This window comes from Phragmites australis, chromosome 3 (assembly GCF_958298935.1).
Source record: "Phragmites australis chromosome 3, lpPhrAust1.1, whole genome shotgun sequence".
In the NCBI taxonomy this organism is placed as follows: Eukaryota; Viridiplantae; Streptophyta; class Magnoliopsida; order Poales; family Poaceae; genus Phragmites; species Phragmites australis.
Window position 1 is genome coordinate 15,729,562 of NC_084923.1, and position 23,912 is coordinate 15,753,473.

The window sequence follows — 23,912 nt, forward strand, 5'->3', positions numbered from 1 at the left end:
TAGCACGTGCCTTCCTCTTCACAGAAGTAACGTTACAGTGTGCCATCCTCTTTGCAAAATAATTAAAGAAAGACGTTAGCAGGTGCGTTCGGCGTTCCAGTTCACAAAAGAATTCAAGAAATACCTTAGCATATGCTTTCTTTTCCACAGAATGATTAAAAAAAGACCCTAGGGCACATGTACAACGGTATCATCTATACTGTCTCATATAAAAGTCACATCACCCAAAAAAAACACTATTAGAGGAGAGAGAACATTTGGTTGTTGCACGCTAAGAGATCATCTGTTAGATATTTGTGGTTCGAAGAGAGATTAGTAGTGATATAACTATAAGATCTTGAGGGACCATATAGAAAAACCTAAAAGACAACTTGCTGTATAACCATAGAGATTAATTGTGATATAACTATAAGATCTTGTGGGATCATCTTTTAAGTCGTCTTTGTATATACCTGAAGGTTAAGAGATGACCTGATTATTGTGTTCGCAAGGAATTTTTGTGCTTATTGTCATTTGCAAAGAACACTCTTACATAAAGGACTGACATAAGATCTCTCTGTCTCTCTCGCTCTCTGCGCACCAGGCTTTGTTCCTAAAGACAAAAGATGGAGGATGTTAAGCCTATTAACTTTCCTTTATTTTTTCTTCTCACTGATGCTTTCTTTACAGCGGTTCGTATCAACTCATGTTACTCCTGAAAGTTTAAACTTCAATTGAACGTAAAGGAGATTCGACCAGATTTAAGAAAAGCAGAACAGAGAAACAAAACTAGGAGTATATTACTTTAGGTACCTGTCAGTACTCTTTCAAAACGAAAAAAATGGCTCGTCCCATGAAGGAAACAATCGCAAAAAAAGAATCGGAACAACAAAAGATGTGAAGCTGCAATGATATATACACATGCTTATGGAAACATGCAGTACTAGGAGGGGGCTGGCAGAGGGACAGATGCTTTTTAGGATGAGGCAGCAGGGTAGGGATGTGTAGATGTAATAGCCTTTTCTGGTTCTATGTAAATCTACGGAGTAAATAATGAATTACACAGAGTATAAAAAATAAAGTACAACAGAAAACAAATGGGCTGAAAAATAACTATTATCCGTGACTCATTGGAAGCTACCATGCACTGTAGATGCTGGCTTTTCAGTAACCTAGGTGAAGCACTAGCTACCTCCCTCCAAGACAACCAGCCACGGGGGATTTGCGTAGTAAATGCCTTTTCCCCCAATGTATGTACTACTTCCATTCTAAATTCGATATTTAAAATACATGCACCTAAATTTTAAAAACTTTAACTACTACTACACACAAAATTATCTGTATTATGCATATGATATATGTTCATTTGCTATGAACAATACTTTCACATGATTATATATTTAGCAAATTTTATTAAGGACTGATTATAAAAGAAATATTAAAACATGTGTACTGAGATCTTGTTGGACAGAAAATAATGACTAGAGGAGGTGAATAGGTGTCTCACCAAATTCTTTTGAATTGGATGATCTTCTCATATTTAGATCACCTAACACACCTCAAAACTCAAACGGAAGCAAAACGAAAAGAAACAAGTTGCAATCAAAGCACAAAAGAAATCATGTCTCTCATGGTTGTAAGTGAATTCTAGGTTCCATTAAAACTCGATCTATGAGTCATTGCTAAAATAGATTGCAACTTTAAGAACTAAAGATCATCGGAAGAAGTTATCCAAGTTGATGATCTAGAGGTAAGAGAATTCAAGATCCACTTATATACCTCGGTATGCGAATTTTATGCCTTCAGTAACTAGAAGAACAACTTCTCACGTTAGAAAAATTTCAGCCTAAAAACCAAAACGAAAATCTCATCCAAAAAGAAAAAACTCACAACGGAGTAACGGAGCCAATAGAAGTAGAAAGTAGATGAACACAAGCAATGGAAGAAACAATCTCTTTATTTCTTGTGAAGGACAACCATCTTTTCGACAGATTACAAGATAGTTTCTTCATAGAAAGCTCTCACCTAGTACATAGGTTAAGTTACCCTCTTCCTCTCTTCTAAAACCTTAGCTCTCAATCTCAAATGGCTAGCTCAAGCCACCACACAGCTCTACCCCTCTATTTATAGGTCTAGAGAGGTAGTTTGGTCCTCAAGTTTCCTTGTTCCTAAAATACCTCTCACTTCCAATGGTTTGCTATCTACCATTGAGACATTTTGATCTATTTTTTGCTCCATTTACCAAATGACTGTGGCGCCTTCACAATTTAGTTTTGCCTCGATGCAAACTTCATGATGATATCACGTGCACTTCATCCTTCCACGGTTTTGAGGCCAAACCGTGAATGCCTTGCACGCTTATCAAAGCATCACTCGTTGCCACTTGCATACACCTTATGCAAGCATCCCGATGTCGACACGTGTACTCCATCTTACGATCTCACTTGCACTGGTATTCTCTTCCCTTGACTTTGTTAATATGTCATCTTCATCTATCTTCTCATGATTTGCTTGATCTCCATGTGCACAGCTAGGATCACCCTTGACTCCGCCTGGTGTCACATCCTATTTCCTTAATCATGTCATGAAGCATAATTATGTCATTTATGCATCATTAGCATCATCTTTAATTGTTATGCTTTGTTGATTGTTTGTCATTTCAATTAGTGTTTGATATTTGCTATGCATATTTTAAAATACCCGATGTTAGAATTTCTCTTTTAGGGTATTAGAAAGGGGAGAGAAGAAATAGAATTTCTACATAATGAAATAGTTCTCTCTCTTGCGAGTGGGACCCACCTTGATCGGCCCCACACCTCATCCTCTCTCTTACTCGGCTACAAGGCAGCAGCCCCACCCCTGTCTCCCCGCTCACTCTCTCTCACTCTCTCACTCCCAACTGAACAGCAAGGGGCAGCAAGAGATGTTGCTCTCCCTCTCCCTCAAACTCTCATTCTCGCTCAAATCTCCCCTTCAATCACAAGAAATTGAGGTATGCATGTTATACCATCACATTCCTCACCTCCTTAGCTCTCTATCCATCCAATTCGTTCTTGCATGCATAAAGTTTTGAAAGATTTGCAACCAATTTTGTCACCTCCCTCCTCTAAAAATTTTAGCAGCTTAGTTCCTCTTCTTCGGGATTTTTCCTCCGAATTCTTTCCTCAATCGATGGTCTCAAACCTTAGCAAGGACCTTGGGTAAGTCTCCTAGGTACCCATGGGGATAATGTGCATTTTTTAGTTCGGTTTTGGGTAGGTTTTTGAGCTGCGATCATGTGGTTGTGAAGCATCGTTTGTTCGTGTTGAAATGGAGCAAATATGATGAGTTTGGATGCGATAGAGCTAGTGATTCATGCTTGTAGAGTGGGTAATTGAGGTCTAGAGTCCTTGTATTAGTTCCAAATATGTTTATCATCAATTTAGAGAGACATGCAAGTTGAATTGGCCGAAGAATTATCGAAAAACTCGTGTTCTGCTACAACCCAAAAGTTGTGGGTTACAACCCGGAGGTTTCGGGTTAATCCAAGTAATTTTTAACAGAGGACCCCTATCCAGAGGTTCACTCGAAGGTTCGGAGTTCAACACAGGCCCTCTAGATTCTACTGTTTATCAGACGTTTTTCTTTTTCGTTAACTTTGTTGATAGCTTGTAAATTTTATAGTTAATTCATACAAAATCCAAAAATCATGAGACTAGTTGTGTTAGATTTATATGAGTATGAATTACATGTTAAAAATGTTGTAACTCCAAAAATAATTTTTGATAATTAATTAATTATTTAAATATATTTTTGGCTTAATTAAATCACAGTTAATTAATACAATGTCCTAAAATTATGAAACCACTTGAAAAATTCATATTATTTTCAGTGCTAACTAGGAAAATATACTTTGGTATGAAAGTTCTGTGTCAATTGTGAAGCTCATTTAATCTCGATAGCTAGCTTAATTATGATCATTTTTTAACATACCTTAAATAAATCTTTTATACCATGAGCTTTCATACTTTAATTCATATAATTATTATTGCATCATATTCTTTACTCTACACCTCATATCCTATTCAATTGTTATGGCATTTAGTGCATGTATCATAGCATTTCATCACATTAATTGTAAGCACCGTTCTTTCTTTTAGCTATCGACGAACTGAAGAGCGATGAGGGTATTATTGAGGTGGAACCTAATTGTGATATTATGTGTGAAGAACTTGAGCAAGGCAAGCTTCTAAGCATGTTGCACCTATTACTTTGGATCATATGTTGTCTTTAATTTGATAAAGTATGCTATATGTATGTCATGCATGATAGTTAGTCGATGTCAGGTTTTTAGGAGTAGATCCTAATTGTTGTATTATCCTTCCTTAGTATTGTTATCCTTTGATCCATTGTAACCCCAGGGAATAGCACTTAATAGTCTAATTTAAAACGAATATGTTATGCTTAGCAAGGCTTAGGTCATCGGTAGAAATTTGAGCGGTGGTTCTACCATCGTTCGCGAGCTTAGGGCTTATTTTATTCACAAAGACAATGATGATGGGAGATGTGTAAATTAGTAAGGATGAGGCGAGGTTCGGGCGTGCAATAGGGATAGCTCGAGAAGGGAGTCTCGGATGCTATAGGCCTGTTTGAATCGATTAAGCACCGTCCATTATTGTAGTTGGCTTTAGCACTTTTCGTACTTACCATATGTCGATATAATGGTAAGATAAGTCAAATATATTTTATAGATGTGACCTTTTGGCTTGTTAGCCTATGGTGTCGTGGGCATAATAGGCTTGTAGAGGTAACGTTGTAAAGGTGTTGTGGGCATAATAGGCTTATAGATGTATCTAGTTTGCTCGGGGAGTAGTTCTAGCTACCTCAACACCTTTAGGCGTAACTAGGGTGCTCCGGGAGTAGCCTTACTGGACCTCCGCATCTATAGGTTCATGTTCAAACAGTCGGGGTTCAATTGGAAAAGGTTGATACGGGTACCCCTTTGTGTGCACTTTAGTGGGTGATACAAGCTGAATGGTCTTCATGTCGTGTGGGTAAAGACGTACCCCCTGTAGGGTGTAAAAAAAATTTTAATTACCATGCTCTCGGTTATGTGCATACTTCTGTCCATTTACATCAATTGTAGAGTCTTCGATATCGGGATGTTGTGATGGTATGTTGGGAAGTGGTTGGTGGTGTTGATAAGGAGTTGATATGGTACAAGTTACAGCTTGTTATGTTGATGATCTCAGGATACAATGGTGTGTTGGTTAGGTGTAGATGCTTACACTTGAGCCAAATCGCTTTTGCATACGAAGTTACTTAATCTTTGTGGCTGAGTCCTTGCTAATTACACATATGCATTCTCCTTAAAGTCGGGCTATTTATAAATTACCATTATGGATTAAGTCTTTCGAGTACTTTCATACCCATGTGCTTTGTTTTCTTTTTAGGTGAGGAAGATTTAGTTTTTGGCTACTTTACGTCCGCTGATGTTGGCAACGGGTATGAGTAGTGACATTCTAGTCGTGTGTTATTATGTTGGGGTGGTGTCTTAGGGCAAATGACGCTACCCATATTTTATCGTCATGTAACTTATTTCGTTGCATAGCTACTCTAGGAATTGTTCGAGTTATGTATTTTGATGTAAAGTTTAATCTATTTAAAGACTTGTAACTCAATTTAATTACTCACTCTTTATCATGTCTTGTGATGATGTGCTTGTTGTAAAGACGTGTGTTTCGATCCTTGAAGTAAACACATATCGGGACTACCAGAATGATATTCTGGTTAATCATTGTGGGTGTGATTATAGAAAATGATTGTCTTAATGATTAGCTCGAATACTATTTTGAGAGTTCCTCACACCCGGCCTCCTCGATCGTCTGGCCCCAAGCACCCTACTTGGCTCCGATCATCCTACCATCGATCGCCAAGTTGCATCCATCACCTACACATCATGAGACAAGCAAACATGCATCTCCAACAATATATAACTCCACCTGCAGTTAGTCCAAATTGAAATACTTAGTTTAAAATATATCTCAGAACAATTGTGAATGCTAGATGATTCGGCGTGCACTCCTTCTGAGCGCCGGACCACCTGGCGTGTGCAACTCAGCAGACCCCTCTTTGTGGAATCCTCTCTGCAAGAAATAGTCCGGCAAAGCATCTGACGTGTTCGTCCTCAATCACCAGACCATCCGTGTGCAATTCCACAGAACCACACATTTTGCAACCTCTCTCCAAAAATTGGCCCGACGAAGCATCCGACGTTCATCCCTTGAGTGCCGAATCATCCGACGTGTACTTCCTCTCTAGACCAACATTTGCATCCTCTCTGTAACAAAATATCCGGCGTTCGCTCCAACATATACAACTTCCATCGCCGGACCATCTGGCACATGTAAGTCCACCAGAACTGATTTGCACCCTCTCTGCAAGAAAAGCTTCGGCATTCATTGATGCCCGACGCCGAACCATCCGGCGTGTACTTCAATTTTTTGTTTTTCAATGAAACACTCTGACGTGTATTCCGTCTGAACACCAGACCATTCGGTGCATTCAAAATCCCTGGCGTCAGACCATTCGGCTTATACAATTTCCCTGGACTCAGAGATAGACACACTAACTCTATTTCTTTTGTAACTTTGGTTAGTCATGATCATCATTGCTGTACATAGGCATGCTCATACAATCTGACAAATCATCAAACCAAAACACAACCTTGTCAATAACTCATCATAAATAAATCAAGACATATTTCAACTTATTTTCTCAATACCCCTTTGATGAGTGCATTGACAACACTTAAAGCACAAACATTTTTCTTTAAAGAAATTCAACGAGAGAAGCTCATCCAAGTGACCAAATACTCGAGAAGGAGCAGAAAATGTCACTTGGCATAAGAAGATTGCAAAAGCCCAAAGAGAAGTAAAAACAAGCCAAAAATGCAGAAAATTCCCCTTGATGAATGCACATTTTTCACATATTTTCTCCGCCTTCCATCATGCAAGATTCTTCTTTGTGGCTTAATGCATATTTTCTCCCATTTTGCAATGCAAACATCAAGGACAAAAACTCCATGAAATGCATGAATATGCAATCCTAATAAGCTTTCATAAATATACCACAAAGCATTTGCAAAAGCTAAAAGCATCAAAGGGCTATGGAGAGAAGAATGTGGAACCTGTAACCGTACAAAGACTCAAAAAGAGGCAGTGACATAAGAGAACAAATCTGTATAAGCTAATCCTGAAGAATTATTGGCACATTTAAGTTCGTATAGTCAAATCATATTAAAAGTGACCACCACATAAGCATCCACTTGTGTCGAGGCAATACAAGCATTAAGAGCTAGCCAACTTCAATCTCAAACTAGGCAAACAAGCTTCACGATAATAGGCTTTGCAAATGCTCATATATGAATCAAAGACTTAGTTAGATCAAGTGATTAAAAAAAAAATTAGTTATTTGGGCACATTTCTTTGTGATTCTTTTTATCCTCAAGTTGCCTCTTATCTAAGTGAAGTACCACGCGACTAGGTACGATAAATACCTCAGGGCTTTAAGACAACCATATTGGATCACATTTTTAGCACAAGAAACTTGGTTGTTCAAGATTATTCAATTTGCACAATTTATCAAGTTTTGATGAGATCAAGTCAAGTAGTATCTTTGCGATACAAGGAACACATGTTCCCCTAAAGTTCTATCATGTGCTAAACATTAGACAAAGACAGAAAATATAGTACAATGTTCTCCAATCCACTATCTTGAACCAAGAAGCTTAGAGCAAGATATTTATCAAACTAGCCTTAACACAAGCATTAACTAAGCCAAAGCAATTACGAACATAGTGATAAAAAATTGAACATTTCATAGTCTACATGATTCATAAAATTACCAAATTTTGTCTTTAGGAAAGCTAGCTTGCTTGAATTGTTTTATGTCAAAACATCAAGAGGAGCCTAAGATTAAGAGTTTTTTCCGCACAACTACTCAACTTAGTCCAAATTCAAGGCTTGCAAAAGAAATTTTCAAGACATACAAGTCAAAGCTCAACTATCTTAATTATCGTACAAGATGAGATGCAATGCAAATGTAACAAAGTAAGATAGAGTATGTACAAAGATAGCTCCCCCTCATAGAATGCCATAGGGATGGCACACTTCAAGCTCTCCCCTCAAATAAGCAAATCTTGTTGCATCAAGAGACTTGGTGAAGATATCGGCAAACTGGTGTTGGGTATCAATGTATTTCAAGTCAATGTCTACCTTTTCATTTGATCTCTCAAGAAGTGGAATCTCACATCTATGTATTTGGTTCTAACGTGTTGGTCTGAGTTATTGGCTAAGCTTATGGCACTGGTGTTGTCACATAAAAGTGACACACTCTTAAAATCTAACCCAAAATCTCTCAAATTAGTAACTATCCACAAAATATGAGAACAACAGCTAGCGACCGCAACATATTTAGCTTCAACAGTTGACTACATAACACTAAACTGTTTGCGAGAGAACCAACACACAAGAGAGGAACATAAGAAATAACAAGTAACAAAGATACTCTTCATGTCAATTCTACAACTAGCAAAATCGGCATCCGAAAAACCTCGAAGAGTGAGCAAAGAGGAAGCAGAAAACCAAAGACCATACTCAAGGGTGTGTTTGAGATACCTCGGTATGCGCTTCACCGCTTGGCGATGAGATGTCCTTGGTGATGCTTGGAAGCGAGCACACAAGCATATGAAAAAGTGGATGTCGGGTCTTATTGCCATCAAGTATAAGAGGGAACTAATCATGCTCATATACTCCCGCTAATCCACCTCCTCGCCATCTTCATCCAGATCAAGCACGGTCGAGGTAGCCATTGGTGTCGCCAGGAGCTTCATGTCGCACATGTCGAACTTCTTCAGCAAGTCTTTGGTGTACTTCGTCTGGTGAATGAATGTACCTTACTTGTATTGCTTGATTTGAAGTATAAGGAAGAAGTTGAGCTCGCTCGACATCGATATCTCGAATTTCCTGCTCATAGTTTCTACAAACTTGACCACAAGTGTATGAGAAGAGCCAAAAAAATAATATCATTCACGTATATATGAACAAGTAGGAAATCATTACCATGCCTAAAGGTAAATAAAGTTTTATCCACCGACCTCATCTCATACCCAAGCTCTAGCAAGAAGGACTTAAGCCTACCATACTAAGCCATAGGTGCCTGCTGAAGCCCATACAAAGCCTTCTAAAGCTCTATGAGGGTATTTAGGATGCTAAAAACCAGAGGGTTGCTTAACAAAGACCTCTTTCTCTATGAAACCATTAAGAAAAACACTTTTGACATCCATTTGGTATAACTTGAAACCTCGGGATGCCGCGAATGCAAGGAGAATCCTAATGGTTTCTAGTCTAACTACCGGTGAAAATGTCTCTCCAAAATCTATCCCATCTATTTGAGTGAAACCCTGAGCTACAAGTCTAGCCTTATTTCTAACCACTAATCCATCATCCTCCTGTTTGTTTTTAAAAACTCATTTGGTGCCTATGGTATGGATATTAGGAGGTGGTTCTATAACGATATAAACTTGATTTCTCTCAAAGTTTTCTAGTTCTTCATGCATAGCATTGACCCAATTTGAATCATAAAGAGCGTGTCCAACATCATAGGGCTCAAAGGAAGCAAAAAATACAGAATCAGTGAAATAAGTGTATTGAACAGATTTGGACCTCGTTATCCTCTCACCAATGTCGATGATCATCAGCTATGAGGCATATCTCCGCTAAATGTGTTGAGGGGCCTCACGCTGTGAGACGATCTCCCCCTCAACCGCTACTGGTCTAGGCTCAAAAGCAGCTGAAGTGAAAGTAGAGGTTGTAGGACCCTCTACTGGTATCAAAGAAGTAGGAACCAGCTCGGGTGCATGTGAAGTAAGAAGTAGTGGATCATCCTTATCACCACCGAGAGGTGGAGGGTCGGCATCTACAAAAATGTTTTCGCTCATCTCCTGATCACCTACACACTCAAGAATACGGCTAACAGAAGGGGTTAATTCATCAAAAGTCACATCACAGGATTTCATGATGGTGTTAGTCTCAAGATTGTAAACTCTATAAAAATGACCATGTAGAGAATAGCTTAAGAAAATCTCATCAAAAGAGCGCAACTCAAACTTGTCAAGATTGCCACACTTTAGGATGAAGCAACGACATCTAAAAACTCTCAAATGAGAAACCTTCGGCTTCCTCCCAAAGCGCAACTCATAAGAAGTCACATTCAAGATTGAGCGCAAGAAAATCTGATTGGAGATGTTGCAAGCAGTGCTAATAGCCCTAGCCCAAAATTTTCTAGGAGTCCTATGCTCATCGAGCATCGTCGTAGCCATCTCCACCAAAGTCCGATTCTTTCTCTCAACCATGCCATTCTGCTAAGGAACGCGTGGGGCAAAAAATTGAAGCTCAATGTCATGTTCAAGACAAAAAGCATCAAAGAGATATTCTTGAACTTTGTGCTATTATGATTGCGAACTGCTTTTAATGCACCAGGGAGCTCCTTGAACAGTCTCAAAACTAAGCTCCGAAAGTGTTGAGAACACTTCGTTCTTTCTCACAGGAAAGTAGACCCATGTAAGACCCCCATTACCGGGATCTCATGTGCCTCCTGTATCAGTCTTTGGATTACGTAGCTGATACGCACAGTATAACAGTTGTAGTATCACAGTCAAACTTCGTATGTAAATAGTAACATTATGGGTACAAAAGGCTTACAATCCATACCGAATATTACAAGCCTGGCCTAGCGGCCATCAAAACACACAACGGAAGCAAAAGCCCAAGCCACAAGCAGCGAGGGTGCGAATGCGACTTTAGAGACTATTCTTCATCCCCGGCTTCACCTCCGGCGAAGTCGGCATTGGGTTCTTCATCTGAATGACAGCAAGAGTGAGTACGAAAACTACTCAGCAAGCCCTATACTACTTCAAGGTGTTGATAAATGCATAAAGGGTTCATTCAAGGATAAGCTTTACGGTTTAGATTTAAGCATAAAGCAGTTTATGCAGATATCCAATTGTATGAGCTATGATCGACTTCAAAACATTTTAAGTAGTTCAAAAACCAGTGACGAGTTGTCGGTCCTCGAAGGGGCTACACCTCACTCCGCAGTCCCTTTTAATCACATATGGTGTACCTCTAGTACCACACAGCTTCTAGCAGATCGAGCCAGGAACATCATCACACGGACATCTAGTCCACACACTCACTCATCAAGACACACGCTCCCGAAGTCTAGTAAAAAAGGTTCTGCCTTCGCATGTCCATGACCATGGACACAGCTATTCGAATAGATTTATACTTTGCAGAGATTGTACAACTTTACCCACACGATATTCTCAGCCTCCAACCATTTCAAGCGGAGGAGCGAATCATACCCAATCGGCCAGGCCGAGCCACGGCCCGAGGCCAATTCAAGTGCGTGCGCGCTGGTGCTGGGCGAGCGGTGGAGGGGAGGGAAGAATCGGCCGACGATGAGAAATCGATGGTGGTGCGCACTGGTAGGCTCGTCGGAGAAGCATTTCAGCCGGGGTTCCACGAAGACGAATGCACGCCGATCTACTACATGATACTGCGGACTCGGTTGGGCGCTCGTCGATGGCGGCCGGCGGCGAAAGCGCTACCAGACGGCGGCCGAAGAGAAGCAACGGCGTGACCAGAACTGGGCAGCACCTCCCTTACACGAGGAGGGGCCAACCTACACAGAAGAGAGGCCTAGCGCCTCTTATCATCACGGCACAATGGCCGGGCCACAGCATAGGGAAGAAATACGCCGGTAGTGAGCACAACTATGGCGGTGGAATTCAAAAAATGGTGGCGCACGGCGATAAGCTACGAGGGAGCCCCGAGGACACCTACACGCTACCTACGCAGACGCAAGAGGGAACTGGGAGGCTTACCGAGCACAGGAATGGTGACGGGCGGGGCGGTGGCCGGCGATTTGTCGAAGGGGCGGTGGCGGCGCCGCTCGACTACTGGCTCGGGTGGGCTCCCGTCGGGCTTCCGGCGATTGGACGGCGGCACAAGGTTGGTGGCAAGGTCCTGAAGCTCCTCGGCAGCATGTGGTCAGCGGATTGATGACGGTGAGGTCGCGGCAGCGGTAATGGCGACGACGGCAGTGGCGTGGATGGCGAAACGGGGAAGGGACGAGAGAGAGATCGGGCATGCTATTTATAGAGGGAAGGGAGAGGCGGAGAGAGGCGGTGCGCGTGGGCTGGCGTCACGAGGACATCGGCGGTGAGGTGGCAGCCGACGCCCACCTTTTCCTCCAGGGCATGGGCTGCCTGCGCCAACCAAGCATGGGTGGGGGTTGCGGAAGTCGCGCGTGTAGGGCATGGAAGGAGAGAGGGTGCGTGTGAGAGAGAAGAGAGAGGCGGAGAAGCGGAGGCCGGTCGGGCGCGGCGGGATATTTCCCAGAGAGGGGAGACGGTGGCTGGTGATGAGTGTGCGCTGGAGGGAAGAGAAAGGAGAAAGGCACGACGCGTGGATTGATGACGCGTGGTTCACGGACGGTTGGGTGGTGCGCGGGGCGAGCGAGCGAGCTGGGCCACTCGGCGTTGCTGCGGGTCGGGCGCGATGTGCGCGGGAGGAAGAAAGGGGACGACTAGGCGGGCCACCTAGCTGGGCTGCGTGCGGGAGGAAAAAAAGAGATGGAGCTGGGCTGAGCTAGCTGGGCCAAAAGAGAAAAGAGAGATGAATTCGGCCCGAGAAGTGGAAAAAGAATAATTAGGATAAGAATAAAGTTCAAATTCAAATTGAGGTATTTGAATTTGGATTTTATTTTGAATTTATATCAACACCATTTAGAATATCTGATCTTTGGATCTCGAGACTTTTTGGAAGATGATTTGAATCCAAGAATTTGAATTTGAATTGGATTTAAGCTGAACACAATCTAATAGTAGGTTTTGAAATTGAGAGATATTCAATTTCAAACCACCACACAAAGAACCATAAGAATCTCAAACCAAAGCATATGAACCAACCTAATGCAGAGATAACTTTGAAATCGACTCTAGTGCTATTTGGAACACTTATTCAACCTAGCACATCTAATGTACATGAATGTGTATATATATACATCCACATACTTATCTTCTTAACCTTAGTTAGCTTAACAAACCCTAAAAAGTTTTAATTTGGAGCTAAATTTGCAACTAAATAAACATGCTTGAACTCAGGATGTTACAACCCAAGACTAGCAAGAATAATAATTAATAATGATAAGTACATATCACTTCCCACCCGCTGAACGAACTCAGGATGGACCAATAGTGTCCATATGGAGAAGTTCTCCCAGTCGTTCAGTCATCACCAGATTAACTGGTGGCTGAGAGGCGACAACTATCTTGCCATGCTGACAATGAGCGCAAACAAGGTTCTTCTCAAATTTGGGCAATCCTCGGATCAAGCCTAGGGCACTCAAACGAGAAAGCAAATCAAAGCTCATGTGCCCTAGCCTCCTACGCCGCATCCAAAGCTCGGAAGAAGGTTGAGCAATTAAACACCGAGAAGAACCATGAGAATCAAAAAAATTGACTCTAAAAACTCTCCCAACTCGAGAAATCCGACAAATCAAAGCACTTGAGTAATCAAGAACTCAAGAAGTATCGCATTTAAAATGCACATCTAAGTACTCATCCAACAACTAAGATATAGAAAGCAAATTGTATCATAGATGCTCCACTAAAGGCATATCATTGAGTGTGAAACTCTCATTCATCTTTACCATACATTTGGCCTTCACTCTATCTTTCCTATCATCCCTGAGAGTGATGTACTCGTGTCGCTTTGTCGAGGTGAGCCTGGAGAACCATGATGCATCTCCAGTCATATGGTGTGAACAACCGGAGTCGATGAGCCACTTGTTCTCTAGACCTCCACCTGCCACCTATATATAAGAGAAATAATAGGTGGATGGCTCAGTACTGAGGTTAGATAGAAACCTCTTGGAATCCAGTACTAGGTCATCCACCATGAAGCAGTAAAAATAGGTGCATACAAATCAATACTAGCACGCTGAGGGCGAGTACAACGATGAGAATAATGCGGTCCACCAAAATTCTATGATTCAAAACCTCTTATATGTAAACCAAAAACATATGAATTATGATAAAGTCCACGTCAGGCAATAACCCTACGAGGAAACTAAAGAGCATCGAAGCCTCATGAGTAGGAGAGAAAGGCTTATGTACACCAAAAGAGGGGTGGTACATGTCCTAAATACTCAACTCTCACTCACACCGCTCATCCCGCCTATGGTGAAAGTAAAACCTAACTAGGTAACCCTCTCTTTGGAAGTAGGTGCAATGGTAGTGTCTCTCAAGAGCTAGACTGTCGGTCACTCTAGGTTCTCTCACATGAGTTTTTATCTTTGGCTGTGGAGCTCTCTTGAGTTGTGGTATGGATTTCTTCTTTGCGGGTTGTGATGTGAGTTTCTTCTTTTCTATCGTGGGTTGTGCAGTATTGATCTTGGCTTTCATATATTCTAGGGTAGTGGGTGTAGTGAAAACAGTTTTGCCGGAACTGGAGTAAGCAACTCTCTCAAAGCTTAAATCCAAAGCCAACCCAGCCTTATCGGCACACATCTTAGTCTTGACCAAGATCAAATCAATTTTTCCTTTGCCTCCTGAGCACTTCTCCACAAGAGAAATGGGGTACTCATTGTCAACCACGAGCTTCTCAACTTGCCCTCTAACCCAACTAAGCTTGTACTTAAGAATGATGCAAGTAGAACAGTTTGGCTTCACATTCTTAGAACATTCAGCACTTTCCAATCTAGACTCTAGCTCCTTGATACACATGTCTTTCATCTCAATATCCTTTGCAAGCAAAGGGCAATTCTTACAAGTGCCCAAGAGAGTAAGTCTAGACTCCTCTTGAAGGAGCTTCTCCTCAGCACTCTCAAACTGACTGACGAATTGAGCATGCAAAGTCTGAAGCTCAGCAAGCTTGCTCATGACCATAAGGCAACTATCACAATCCTCATATTTTGCCTTAGAACTAAGAAACTCAAGCTTAGAAGATGAAGGGTTATCTTGTCGCATTGGCTATCTCGATGGATTTGAGTTTGCTGAAGGGTTCATCACAAGTCAATGTGTCATCATTGGATGACTCCTTAATGCTCGATATCTTCACTTCTCATATGCTACGATAGAGAATATAGAGAAGCTTGATTGCTCTCTCATGGTCAGAGTAAGGCAAAACACTAGTGGAGATAAGGTTGCTAACAATTCTATCAAATCTAGCAAACATAGCATTTAAAGACTCTTTGGGGCCTTGCACAACCATCTTATATTCTTGATTGTAAGTGCTTTGGTGTAGAGACTTGACTTGGTTAGTGTCCTCATGAAATACACTAAGGGTAATACAAATCTCTCGAGCAGTACGGATGTGTTGTACTCTATCAAACTCATTACGACTTAGGCTTGTGAACAATATATTTCTAGCCTTGTTGTTGGATTCATATTGTTCGATTTGAACCTGAGTAGCACAAGCAACAGGTGTCTCATAGTTGGAGTCCACAATCTCCTATATTGTACTTACTTGGCTCAAAAGATAAGCCTCCATGTGCACCTTCCAGTACGAAAAGTCTCAACCTTTAAAGAGAGAAAGATCTTCTCATGTCTCTCCATTATCGCCAACGGATCACAAAACTGGTTAATATCAACTGGTAATCAAAATCTGCTCTGATACTACTTGTTGGACTAAGAATGATGACTAGAGGGGGGTAACTATGTACATCACCAAATTCTTTCGAATTGGATGGCCTTCTCCTATTTAGCTCACCCAACGCACCTTAAAACTCAAGTGAAAGCAAAACAGAGAGAAACAAGTTGCAATCAAAACACAAAGAAAATCATGGCTTTCATGGGTGTAAATGAACTCTATGTTCCATTGAAACTCGATCCATGAGTCATTGATTAAAAAAGATTGCAACTATAAGAACTAAGGAAGATCACCAAAAGAAATTCTCCAAGTTAATGATCTAGAGACAAGAAAATTCAGTACCCACTTGTATAATTTGGTATGCGAATTTTATGCCTCTAGTAACAAGAAGAACAATTTCTCACGGTGGAAAATTTTCAGCCCAGAAATCAAAACGAAAATCTTATCCAAAAAGAAAAAACTCGCATCAGAGCAACAGAGCCAATAGAGGAAGACTAGAAGAAGCTGAACACAAGCATTGGCAGAAACAATCTCTTCATTTCTTACAAAGGACAGTCCTCTTTTTAGCAGATTATAAGATAGTTTCTTCACAGAAAGCTCATACCTAATACATAGGCTAAACTGCCATCTCTCTCCTCTAAAACCTTAGCTCTCAATCTCAAATGGTTGGCTCAAGTCACCCATATAGTCCTACCCCTCTATTTATAGGCATAGGAAGGTAGTTTGATCCTTAAGTTTCCTTATTCCTAAAGTACCCTTTACTTTTAATTGTCTCCTACCTACCACTGGAGCATTTGGTCTATTTTTTTGCTCCGTCCATCGAACGATCGTGGGGCCTTCACGACTTGGCTTCGTCTCGACGCAAGCTTCACGATGATGTCATATGCACTTCATCATTCCACGATTTTATGGCCAAACAGCGAAACCGTCTCGCACGCTTCTTAAAGCGTGACTCGCTGCCACTTGGATACACCTTATGCAAGCATCCCAATTTTAACACATGTACTCCGTCTTGCGATCTTAACCGCCGATAAGTCTCTCCAGCTTCCGATCCTTTGTGCTACCTTGTCACTTGCACCGTCACCTCCTTCGCTTGACTTTATCAACACATCATCTTCATACATCTTCTCATGCTTTGTTTGATCTCTATGTGCATATCTAGAACCACCCTTGAATCCGCTCAACCTCATCAATCGTCCAGCCCCAAGCACCCCGCTTGGCCCCGATCATCCTACCGTCGATCGTCAAGTTGCATCTATCACCTACACATCACGAGACAATCAAACATGCATCTCCAACAACATATAACTCCACCCGCAATTAGTCCAAATCGAAATCCCCAGTTCAAAACACATATAAGAAAAATCATGAACGCCGGTTGATCTGGCGTACACTCCTTCTGAGCGCCAAACCATCCAACGTGCACAACTCAGTAGACCCCTCTGTCTAGAATCATCTCTGCAAGTAATAGTCCAGTGAAGCATCCGGCGTGTTCATCCTCAATCGCCGGACCATCCGGCATGTGCAATTCCACTGAACCACTCATTTTGCAATCTCTCTGCAAGAATTGGTTCGGCGAAGCATCCGACGTTCATCCCTTGAGCGCCAGACCATCCGATGTGTACTTCCTCTCCGAACCAGCATTTGCATCCTCTCTACAACAACAGATCTGATGTTCTCTCTGGCATATATATCTTCCATTACCGGACCATCCGGCACATGTAAGTCCACTAGAGCTGATTTGCATCCTCTCTGCAAGAAAAGCTCCGACGTTCACTGATGTCTAATACCGGACCATCCGATATGTACTTCAATTTTTGCTTCTTTGTTGAAATGTTCTTACATGTATTCCGTCTGAGCGCTGGATCATTCGACGTGTTCAAAATTTCAGGCATCGGACCATCCAGCGTATATAATTTCCTTAGATTCAAAAACAGACACACCGACTCTATTTCTTTTGTAACTTTAATTAGTTTTGATCATCATTGCAGTTCACAGGCACGCTCATACAATCCGATAAATCGTAAAAAAATAATAATTTTATCAATCACTCATCCTAAATGAAATATGACATATTTCGATTTTATTTCTAGTACCGATGCTCGGAAAAAAAGAACGGATGTAGTAACTATTTAAAACTGTCGGTGCGTGTGTTTGTGACAGTAAGTGCACGTGAACTTTAAACTTCGCGATTGCCTGCAGCTCGCTCACTGTATCTTTATAAATACACACGTCCCCCGGACAACTGGTGCCATGAAACCAATCGATCGATAATAGAATAGAATCAATACATACATATCCGGTGCCTGCCAGCCAATGGAGTCGGGAAAGGAAACCCAACCTGCTTCCCAGTCGTTCAAGGAGGCAAGTCCGGCACCGCCAATGCGGCTGCTGATGGCTGCTTTGGAAGGCGACTGGAACAAACTGAAACATCTTCTGGCAAGCGAAGATGCCACCGCACGTGAAGTCGTTATCGATTTTGAAGGACCTAACATCACCGCACCTGAAGTCGTTGTCGATTTTGAAGGACCCAACATCACCACTGGCGGCATCGACAAGCCTGCACACTCCACTGAAGCCTCTGGCTTTGAGGAGGAGTCAATCCTCCATGTGGTTGCCTCCAGTGGAGACAGCGACGCGTTCTTGAAGAGCGCGGATGTGATCTATGACAACGCCAATCACCTCCTAATTGACAGAAGCAACGGCAAGGGGCGACACGCCCTTGCATTGCGCCGCCAGAGCTGGGATGATTAAGATGGTCTGTCACCTCATCGTTCTGGCAAGAGCCGAGGATGGTGGCCAGGCAAGGGTGGAAGAGATGCTGAGGACGCAGAACAAGCGAGGCGAGACGGTCCTGCATGAGGCCCTCCGTTTGGCCGACAAGAAAATGGTCAAGGAGATGGTCAAGGTGCTACTGTCTGCAGATGCGGAATTGGCTAGTTTTCCGGCATCCGACGGCACGTCGCCATTGTACCTAGCTGTCATGTTAGGACATAACGGCATTGCGGAAGATCTGCATCGAAATGGCAAGCACTTGTCCTACTCTGGACCAGATGGGCAAAACGTTTTGCATGTGGCAGTTCTCAGAGGCAAAGGTGCGAAGTACTATTATATTATTGACTTCATTTCAATGTAGAGGATATCTCACTGTATCTTCGGCTAGCATATTCTCATTAATAAGTTTGTTGCAATTAATATTTATATTTTCTAATATATTCGGTCTTGAATACTGATGCATGTCCAATATGTCTTTTTGTTCGATGTTGAATGGATATGTAAAAATTATGTGTTTCCTACCTGCGACTGCTAGAGCTAGCTGCATTGGATCCATGCGGTTTGTCCGATAATAAGATCTAATTAACTTCCTTTTCGTGTTCATAAATAATCCTTTTATGCATGCAAGTTTGCTACCTTCAAGTAGTTTTCCTTATAGATATCTTCTAAGTAAAAATAACAATTGCATTGGCAGAGATGACACAAAAAATACTGAAATGGAAGAAGGACCTTACCAAACAAAGGGACCAGTCCACTGGAAGTACGCCTCTCCACATTGCCGTGTCCTGGGGAAGGGAGAAAAGGAAAGTGGTTAAACTGCTGCTGGAAACTGACAATTCGTCAGCATTTCAGAGAGACAAAAATGGGTCGTTCCCAATACACGCCGCCGCTATGAGAATGTTGTTTTCTGTAGTCAGCATCTTGCTCAAAATGTGCCCCAGTTGTGACAAACTGCGGGATGGCAAGGGCAAGACCTTCCTTCATATTGCTGTCGAGATGGAGCGCTCTTTTGTGGTAGGATACGCATGTTGGCAACAAAGGTTTTCACCAATCTTGAACATGCAGGACGATGACGGGAACACTGCACTACATCTTGCTGCTAAGGTTGGGAACCAGTGGAGTTTCTATAATCTAATTCAGAACCCGCACGTTCAACTGGATTTATTGAACAACGAGGGGAAAACTCCACGGGATATTGCATGGACCAACAAACCCCAAGGGATTGTTTACTCACTGGTGCGTACCAAACCTAATTGTTTCATTGAGATATTAAATACGTGTTCCGTTAGTGACTTAAAATAGTGTACTCGCGAACAACTAACCATGCAGCTAATTGATTTGTTCTTTCAGGACCCAAAATATAGGATATATCTCTTGCTAAAAGATGCTGGCGCTAAAACTGGTACATACAGGTGGGATACATTCGTCGGGCAACACATCAAAAGACTGGATCCGAAAGAAGAAGCCAAGAAGATATCAGATTCCACACAGGTTATTGGCATTGGATCAGTACTGATTGTAACGGTGGCATTTGCAGCAGCTTTCACCATACCCGGTGGCTTCCGAGCTGATGACCACACTGACCCAGGGACACAGAAAAAATACCCGGCGGGCACAGCTGTACTCGGTGGACAAACATTTTTCAATGCCTTCATCATCTCCAACACATTGGCGTTGGTTTGTTCTGGTCTAGCTACTCTGAATGTCATGTTCGCTGGGGTGTCCACGGTGGACATCCGCACACGCATGGGTGCCTTCTTGAGCTCCATTGCCTTCCTCTATGGTGCATCCAAGTTTTTAGCAGCCACATTTCTTTTCGGACTGTATGTGATGCTGGCGCCGGTTGCTCCCTTAACTGCCTATATTTCATGCGCTATCGCAGTTCCTTTCCTGCTGCTCGATATTTATTGGTTTATCTTCATGGTAGCCATAGGGGAAGTAATGCTGCTCAAAAGGTTGGGTTTCAGGGCATGGCTTCTAGCTTTCCGTCTTTCCCGGATACCCAATATTATTGGACCAATCTTCGATGTATTAACGATATCTTTCTTTCGTAATGAGGCCAACGGTCAGGTTTCGAAGGGAACAGGTCCGGAATAAGATATATAAGAGGGTACAGACAGCAAAAAGATGGACGCTCAGATGGAAATGTACCTCTCAGATTTCAGAAAGCTCTTGCTCATTCAGTTTGCGCTGTTTACGTTACTTTTCAGTACCAGTTACTGTATCTCACCGAGCATTGTTATTTTCTTGTTGTGTTCCATTGTCTAGCTGCGTACTCCTATAAGCAGCCACAATTGTATCGGTGTTTTATCTTTCAATTGAATAAACTGAAAGATGAAGGCTTGGACTTTCATGTATCGGGGATAAACCATTGAAATCTTGGTTCGAAAGTTTGTAAAGCTGAAAATAATGTTTTGCAAAAGTTTCGGTGCTGGTATTCTTGGCTGCGGACTGACCGCCTTTGGTGCGTTGGCCATCCGCTGGTCATGGTGGATCAATTTGGTGGTGTGCCTCACGTCGTTCCCAATGCAGAAACTGCTTTGCTATGTTATTGCTAACTAGACCCAAGTGGACGGATTAATTTCTTCTTTGCACAGCCCAATTAGTAAGGTTTTTAGCGCTGACAATACCCCGTCGATTATGTCCGTATGGGCCAAATCATTGGAATGTGTGAAGCTCTTCATCAAGGTTCGATGCCTCTGTTTTCGCTGACATATAAGCGGAGCATGTATTTTTTATGGATTATGTCTGAAACACTAATCGAACTAACCCAATACTTCATTGTCCAGGCTGCTGCTGATGTGATCTCGTCGTGTGACTTTTGTGACGATGGCAGCGAATTACGGCTTCACTGACATCATAAAATGCTTGCTAGAAGCTGGTGCGAACCCAAATATTCCAGATGGCGTGGGTTTTAATTTCTTTCATTTGCTTGCATTGCGTTATGCTCATGAATATACTCCATTGTCGCTAGTCACATGAATATATAATCTTCATGTACGGAGTTATATTAGGCTTTTGCTCTGCACACTTCAGTATATATGGTGTCACAGACATGGGCCCAAGGGGTTGGGCTTCCAGGCTGGGTCGATGGTCTAGCTCCAAGCCCACTCGGTGGAAGAGGCAAACACCTACAGCAGTGGTCAGGCCATCGATGAACAACTGAACAGAACGCTGCGGCCTCGGCTCCCCTCTTCCCCAATTCTCCTCTACATTCTTCCCAATCTATTGCTCACCCCATGTAACATTCCATAATTTCATATTTTGAAATGTCAATAGTTAATATTAAAAAAATAATTTCTTAAATTTTAAAAAACTTTTTACAACAATTAACTATGACCTATGATTAATTATGAAATATCAAATGATTTTCATAAACTAAATATAAGTTTATAATAATCACAATAATCTCTAGTGCATGCTAGGATTTTTCTTAGATTTAGTTAGGCGTTTTGTCATTTATTTGATTTTTATTGCTTTCCTCTTTTTTCTGAAATTCTAAAACAAAGAAAACCCGAGAAAACTATTGAGGCTGAAACCCATATTTTTCGTCGACCCAGCCCATTTCTCCCTCTCTCATTTCTCTCTTTCCCAAGCCTCTCTCCTCTCCTGTTCCACCTATGACTGGTTTGAGTACCTCCATCTCCTACCTTTTCAGCATTGGGTTGAGCCCACCTCCTCCGCGGCCCGAATTTTATATATATATATATATATATATATATATATATATATATATATATATATATATATAGGAAGAGAGTACATACTTCCTATTATGATATACCACATAAATGATCTAAATATACTCTTTTATCACTATGAGTATATTTATATACTCATTCTAAGATACTCCAATGTAAACTACATGAAAAAATTGAAAAGAAGTTCATCAATTTTAATACATTTTGATAATACCTTTATATTTGTACATAAAATGTAATATACTCAAAAAAATATGTGCAAACCACTAAAAAAGTATACATACTATTTGAATGATCTTATATACTCACATACTCCATATACATACTATTTATCACATGAGATATTCCCTATATTATGATATACGTATATAGGAGTGCATACAACTGGGAGTACCAAACATGCTTCATATATATATATATATATATAATTCGCTTCACTCCTTCTCCTCTCGCTTGGGCCAAGCCCGGCTAGCCTCTCATGTGCGCCCGCCTCCTACCCGCTCTTTATCATCGACAACCTCACCCCACATGTCATCTTCAACCTTCATCGATCCCCTCCGCTGCATCTCAGCCTTAGTCGTTGGCTTCCAAACCCTAATGCCTTTGCGGAGGTTTTTTGCCAAATCTAAATGCACCAACGAGTTCATTGGGACCTCTCCAACTCCCTCCATGTGTTATTGGAGTCTATCTCCATGTCGTTTCTGTTTAAATGACAAGGCTGAAGCGGATTTGATCATATCACTGCCGCCGTCGTGAAGTTTCAAACCCTTTGCCCATGCCTCCTCCCTCCAATAAAAGACAACCCCTAGACCCCTAGCTCTACACCCCACCCGGCCCAATCTCCTCCACTCCATCTTTAGCTAAACACCTCTCGGGAGCAGCCCTCATCTCTATCTTTGATGAAGAGCGCCGCCATGCTCTTACTCCATCGTTGAGCCCTCTCCGTTGTCCCCAGCTAGCTTTTCGGCTTCGTGAACTCATGAGGGATCTTCCCCACAGGTTCCCATCGCCAAACCTCCACCAGAAGCACCTCTCCGCTGAGTTCTGACCACCTCTGTTGCTTCTTGTCATCGTCAAGCCCGTAAACCCCTTCTTCACACACGCACACACCGTCGGTGAGTTTGTAGTGCCCTTCAGTCTCTTTTCTGTCGCTCGCCATTTCGTTCCAAGCACCGTACCGCGATCCTGGCCAAGCTCCAGCTGTGTGCCTCTGTGTCCCGCGCCGGCACCAATAACCATACACCAACCAAGGGTTCTCAGCCATCTAATCCAAAACCAATGGTCCAGATTAGATTGGAAGATACCCCTTTGATTTAAACATAGTCAGCATAACGCAATCCTATAGTCAGCATAAGCCATGTTCGCAATTCCTTTTATTCCTAGTCAGTATGCTTACCTTATAAACTAGCATTCCCTTTTCCTTTTATCCTTATTTAATATTCAGAAACCCGTTCTCCTCTATTTTAACTGAGTTGTTGTTTGGCCATAATTCATATAAAATCACAATATATCCAATTATATTGAATTTGTTAATTTTGGATTTTATTTGAATTTTTGTGTTTATTCGTATTTGTTTATCTCGTGAGTAGACACCAATTTTTGAAAGAGTTCGTGAGACTTCAAGACTAAGACTCTGGGAAAGCAACTGAGCAGCAGGAAGGCAAGTTATCCTTGAACATATTGTACCTAGTTTTTAAATGATTTTATTTTTAAACATGCATTGCTATTTTTGTTTGTTATGAAGTATAGAAAATCCTAAATT

At 41.8% G+C, this 23,912-nt stretch overlaps 1 pseudogene; it reads left to right on the forward strand.

The window, feature by feature from the left end:
• The first annotated feature begins 17,990 nt into the window (after positions 1 to 17,990).
• LOC133910531 (ankyrin repeat-containing protein NPR4-like) lies at positions 17,991 to 20,796 on the forward strand (annotated as a pseudogene).
• Positions 20,797 to 23,912: the final 3,116 nt, after the last annotated feature.